Below are 6817 nucleotides of genomic sequence, written 5' to 3' on the forward strand. Positions count from 1 at the left end.
GTACTCAGAGGCTCATATATCGTACTGATCTGTGAGGCTATATAGCTCGCGGCATGAGACAAAAAGAAGCAATCACCGAACTTATGACTGAAATCTCGTCGAATGAGGTTGTAGTGTCTTAGCAACTCAACTCTCGTTATCCAAGTCAGATCTTTTCCATTTCTACGACAAGATGCAGCCATTATTTAAAATTATTTTGTTATAGAAAATCTAGTTTGTTGGACTTCATACGGTTAGCACAAACCAGTGTCGTCCCCTCAAGTCAGGGATATTTCTTCGGGGAAAAACCTGATCTTGCCTTTTTGGAACGTGAAGAAGGAACAACTTTGTTCTCCGATAATCCAAAACCCTACTGTTCAATAAATCACGAAACACGTTGTCTCCTGCGTGTGTTTCTCCGTTACCTCATTGTGGAATTTCAGCTTTTCTGCATGGGTTTGTCATGTAATTTTGGTGCACATGGTAACCAGAAGTAGCGAAACAGAATGGCACTTCGAACGCTTCAAATTGGTATCTCACTCTAGTAGTTTGGCGGTCCCGATTCTCTGTAAAACCGATGTCACACAGCGTCCACTTTCGGTTGATTTTGTTACTTTTTCCCTTTTTTGATCACACGCCTCCGACTCCTCGACTTCACACAGGGTTTGATCGGACGAGCTGAATGACGGGGATTGCAAATATTCATGTTACTCACAAACGGGTAAGTAGTCAGAAGCGATTGCTATTCGCTGAAGGAATTTTATCTTCAGGAATACTGGTCGAGTTGGCGCACTGCTAAAAATGTTGTGGTGCCTTTTAGTGCCTTCGGGTATCCATAAAAGAGTTTCATTTGAAAGCAGCGTAACACTTTTCTCCCCGTCAGTCCTACGTCTCCTGGTATCCGGCACACAAGCCCCATTAAGCTAACGACACATGCATTGACTCTTCGAATGGATAGATAGAGGTGCTCCATGCCAGATCTGTGTTGCATCGAACTTTGATCAGCAGCTCCAGAAGAAGACGGGCATCAACAGCCGCTCTTGCTCAACTGCTGTATTGGGAGCTATGACGCTTCATTGTTGGGGTGGCTGGAAAAGCAATTTTGAATTTTCAACTAAGATTTCGTCTTGTAAATGAAGTCACTATATGCTGGAAAGCCCAGAAGAACCGTGAACGATGAAAATCGCTACATAGCGCCGCTCATTTTTTCAACATATATTGGCTTTACCTGCATGATGAAGTCTTAGTTGGAACTTCCAACATGTACTCGCACCAGTGACAACTTTGAAAAGGGCGTAAAAGCTACAGGAAAAATGAGTAGACAGCGACAAGTCGGTGCATTTCGAAATAGTTTCCAACTAGTAAAATTATAGTCTCCTTGGATAGTACTCATGCTCATTCATTCAGCATCCTCGCAGAAATTGAAAATGTTGCGGGCACACGCTAATCGGAAAGGGAAGAAGTAGATGATGGCCGATTAGTTCATATTATCAACCGCAGGATGTATGTAATTATTTCAAGTTTTGTGACAGAATATAACAAAGTCTGAGGTTTGTGGCCTAACTAGGCGCACTCTAGGTTTTGATCTTACAGGAATCAGATTACCAAATCCCTCACATAATAATTTGCAAATTATGCTGACACTAACGGAATACTCCGCTGAATCTCTCGTATGAAATACTCCTCAAATGAATGTGTTGCACTAAGATCGTCCCATGTTTCCAGCTCAATCCAAAGTAGTGAGTAAATGAGCATACTTCGCAAGTTTTGTAGAATTTGAGTTCAAGTAAAAAATGAGGTTGACAGGAACTCGGGGACTGCGCCTATCTGATGAGTCCCAAGAAAAGCGAACAGCGGCCGTGGGATTTCGAAGCTTTATGTGTAGTGATCCTTCAAGACACTGTACTGTGGGATCTTGAAAATTGTACAAAGTGAAAAATGAGGCGGCCTTTGTGCAACACATTCAGTCGAGTAATACCGTAAGCGAAATAATCATCTTGAGTCACACCCGGAACCATCAAACTAATTTTCAACTGAGTGCCTCTCACAACTTGGGTAAAATATGGTGTCCGAGTGAGCGATAAGGCTCATGGTTGGTAGAAACTCGTGGCTACGACTATTTGATTAACCTCAAGAAAGCGCAAAGCAGTGTGGGAGTCATCAAGAGTGTTCAAAGACAATATATATAGCGGTGTCCATTGTGAAATATGGTTTTGGTCACTTCATTATTGTCACGAACCACTTAATGTCATATGCCTACAACCACATAAATGCACATGCTTCGACCCAGTTAGGAAGTGACATTGCCCGTAAGACATATGCCATTTTTATCGATCAAGCCATTGGCTAGTGAATTCTGTTCACTCTGCTCAGACATGTTGACCAGCCGGAACGTTCATGACAGTCAGTCGAATGGGCCTAAACATCGTCATTGTTTGTGACAAATGTCTGGACACTTCGATCTGTTCAACATCCAGATAGCTATTAATCAATAAGTATTTTTCCGTTCCTGTCTGAGGGCATAACATCCCTGGTTGTACCCACGATCCAAAGTATTGAATGTCTGCGCGTAACACGACAAAATGAAACAAACGTGGCCGAACGGTCAGGTGTTCAAACTACAAGCATGGAGGTAGCGGGTTCGAGACTCCTCAGAGTTTCGTGAGATGCGCACTGCTGATGATTCCCAATAAGGAAGAAACAGCTGTGCAGTGCTTCTCGGCTTTTCAGCACAGATTGGCTTCACTTACAGGACGAAATCTCCGCTAAAATCCCAAATCTCCTCACACTACCAAGAATAGCTAATCTGTTTGAACCGAAGTCACATAGCAAAACAAACTAAGTGGTGAAGAACATAGCCGGGCACCAGACATGCCTGGGAATGTAAGGGGCACGCATAGCCTCTTGATCTTGTATGGAAACTGGGAATCACAACAAAGTAGCCAACGTGAAAATGCACATAAATACAGTAATTCAAACTGTCTGAAGAAATGCGTTTTTTTTCTCTCTAAAGTGGTGATTGTTTCTAGCGGAGATGGACCTCTAGTTTGGGAGGAAATTACAGTTAACTGGTAAAAAATATCCGCCTAGGCACTTATGGTTCCTCAGTTTGGTGACTAAATCAAAGGAAGGCACAAGCACATAGTAATTTCTGTGTGAAAACGCACCACTTAGGAAGGCAAACTGCGCAATTTATTCCGTATTTATTCTTCCCTGTATGGAAGAAGATGCCTCAGCAGCAAGAGTAACGATACCATAAATGAAAGTTTCAGCTTGGATTCATGCGAGTCTCTAAGCGAAACCGAATTGGTATGCAAATGAGCGTATTTTACCGAAGTTCCTTGAATCTGGGTTCAAGTAAAACATAAGGTTGACGGAAACTCGGGGGCTGTGCCTACCTGATGAGATCCAATAGGGGTGAAACCGGTTGTCGGCTGTCGAAGAGTTTTTTGCAATCTTACGAGTCGTCTTCTCAAGAAAACGTAGTGAGATATCTCTGGAACGTGCAGTGAGCTGTGCTCAGCACACCACGTTGGAGAATATCATAAACGAGAGATTCAGCTGGGATTTAGATGACTCGATTGTGTAAGTTGGTATTCTTCGCGGATTTTATACAATTTTGGTTGAATAAGAAACTAGGGTTGACGAAAACTCGGGGACTGTGCCTACCTAATGAGCCCCAAGAAGGAGGAAACCGATCGTACGCTGTCCAGGAGATTTTAGCGATTTTGGGAGTAGTGATTCAAGAGAAATAAAACATTTAATTCCACATAGGGCTTGGTTCTCCTCCAAGATTAGACACTTCAGTAGAAATGCCGCATGCCATTGCTTCGGATTCATAAGTGGGTCACCACCACATCGTTGGCATAGTACTCTGTCACATTATTAATCTACTGCTCGTTCAACATGACATAGCTGATAATTTAGTCATGGATGTAAGAAAGTGGCATTTTTCAGTACTTCCGCAGTTGACATTCCTATTGAAGGCGATCAGCTGATGATAACTGGAGTTCACAGTAGTTAGATGTGCCCTTCTTTATGACATAGCATTACATCGTGAGTACTTGACGTTTTTAATGGAAGGGCATAACATTGAAGACAGTGACTGATGACCACTGCACAGGTTCACGATTTACGCACCTAAGTTGCAAACATGCAAGAGTTATGAATATCCGGATCGCTTACTTACTTCCATCCAAATCTCACGAAGGATACCGAAATAATGAAGGTCCATCAGACAAGAGCAGGAGGCATGTGATTCAATTATCATTGGTCACTAGTAAAGAAGCCTCTTCATCGGGGAACTTTTGTGAAGGTATCATAAAAATGAGGATACTGCATTAAAGAGAAGTTTGGCAAATAATTTAGTGAATCTAAACCGAAAACATAGGGTATTATGGCACCATTCGAAAGGATGTGGAGACCGCAAATAAGACGGTTTAGCTTATCTGCCTACAGCATTAAGGTACACTGAGCGAGGGTGCCTGCGTCACACATATTACCTTTGTTGCACCTAGTCAAGTTTTTTTTAGAAAACCTGTCAGGTGAAACACTCGGGGTCAACCAGGTGGATAGAACGTGACTCTTTCCGTTGTGTGTGCGGACCTCGTTTGGTCCTTTGAGTGTGTGAATGGGGTGAACGGTAAACAATGATGTGCTATAAATTCTCCGAGTCTATAATTTAATTAAACAGACTTTGGCTGCTATTGTATACACACACACTGTGTAACCCTTTGCCGCAGATGTGGTGTGGACCCAGAACTGTCAAGCTATCAACCAGAGTCACACGAGAGTGAAGTATTGCACTGACCAAACGCAGTTACTGTGTAGGCTAACAGTTGCGCGCCACCAAACCGTAATTGATCGTACGGTCACTGGTCATTCAGCGATTGAAAATTTTCAACTGAGGTTTATTCCTGTCCTGAAACAGCCGAGCTGTTTCATCCTTACTGGGGACCGTAGGCATGGTGCATCTCACGAAGCTCTGGGGAGACTGGATTCACTCTCAACTGAAAATTATGGAAACTCCTCACACTACCATCAGTCAATAAGTTTCCTGAAATCTTTCAACTTTACGGTAACCACACTATTCCGAAAATTTCCACTTATAATAAGAACACAGATGGATTGACGAACATGTTTTCGGCAAGGTCTCTTCAAGTCGTACAATCGCAAAGGTTCAGAGAGCAGTATTTAGCATATTTGAATGAGTATGGTGTAAATGGACAGGAGATCGAGTGAGACGACATTGGCTACCTATCAAAGAACAATTAGTTCAGGTCATCAATAGGATGCCTTGAGCTAGTCAGCGCGGGGGTTGCTGTAGTTGTGTGTTCAGCACAAGGTGCATGTGTGAGGGGAGGTGAGTTGGACCATGGTAAGTACAACACACGAACAAAGCGTTTTTGCCGACAGATGATCGGGTCGCGATGTCGTATGGCGATAGCTTCAGCCATTGCAATTGTGCGCTGCTGTACTGATCTGGGTTGACTATCCGGCACCCTGAATACAACGCGGAAGCTTTGGCTGGTTATCACGCTGTATGCAGCGTCAGCACATGCACCTTGTGCTGAACACACAACTACAGCATCCCCTGCGCTGACTAGCTCAAGGCATCCTATTGGTGACCTGAACTAAATGTTCTTCGATAGGTGACCACAATCTTGACAAAATTATTTGACTCCGGGTTACTTTTAAGAACACCGGTAAGCACCGATCATGGGAAGATCTGTCTTGCTGCTGTTGTTCCCCCCGCTTGTGATCGTGGAGTCTCTTAAACGGATATGGTTGGATTTCTTGGCTTATGAGGGCTTCTTTGATCTGGTATTTGAGAGACATGATTGGAATTTCACCAGAGTCATCGATGCTGTCCGGATAATATTCTACATGTCCGCAGTCTTTCCTCCCAAATTAACTTAACAGCTTGGTTTCTCGCCTTCAAGGCAGGTTGAAAGTTGCCAGTTTACCGTTGGGTCGAGTGTGCTAAACCTTGACAACGTGTTTTCTGTGAAGGCGCATGCATTAGCCCGAGTGTTTCGGGAAAACTGGCGACTTAATTTCAATGGACGCTTGACGGAAAACCCTAAATTAAGGTTTCATATACCGGATGCCTTCATGCACGAGACTGAGCAACCTGGGTTCATCTTTGTTAACATATTAAGTTCAAACTCTTAAAAATCGACTAAAAGGCTCGACTTGTGTTTCAGTGTTCAGAACCCCTTGGCGTCTTGCAGTGTGAACTTTATGTTTGAGTACAGTGAAGGTAATTTCTTCCATTGCTGGCTAATTTTATCTCATGTCATTATTTAACCGTTGGAGGTAATTATCCGCAAACAGTGTGGCATCGTTTTCAACTACAATAAATTTTGAAATGCGTGCAGACACCAAATAGTTGTTAACAGCCAAGTAGACACAAAACCCCGGCACCTGTGTAATGATGAGTTCTTTCTAAATATTTTGTCAAAGGCTTTGTTTACTCACATCTTCTGCAGACTTTCACAGAAAAATCTTGCGGCTCTGAAAAATTCGTTCTTACAAGTGCCTGATGATTCTATAAGAGGAAGAAGTAGTCAGCATGATCGAACGCCTCCGACAACACTAATTAGACTACACTGAGGCTCCTAATGGCATTCCCACTCTTGCTCAATCGTTGCTAGCTGCCGATGGGTCGCTAACAAAACTGTTATTGTGGAGTTAGCATTTCATATTATACGGTATGATGGCCTCAGTGATTTCGAGTCTCACTGACGGAACAATGACCCGATTATTTAATTATATTACACTATATATTATATTATATTATATATTATATTACATTATATCATAATATGTTATATTA

This window comes from Opisthorchis viverrini, assembly GCF_000715545.1.
Source record: "Opisthorchis viverrini unplaced genomic scaffold opera_v5_148, whole genome shotgun sequence".
Taxonomy (NCBI): Eukaryota; Metazoa; Platyhelminthes; class Trematoda; order Opisthorchiida; family Opisthorchiidae; genus Opisthorchis; species Opisthorchis viverrini.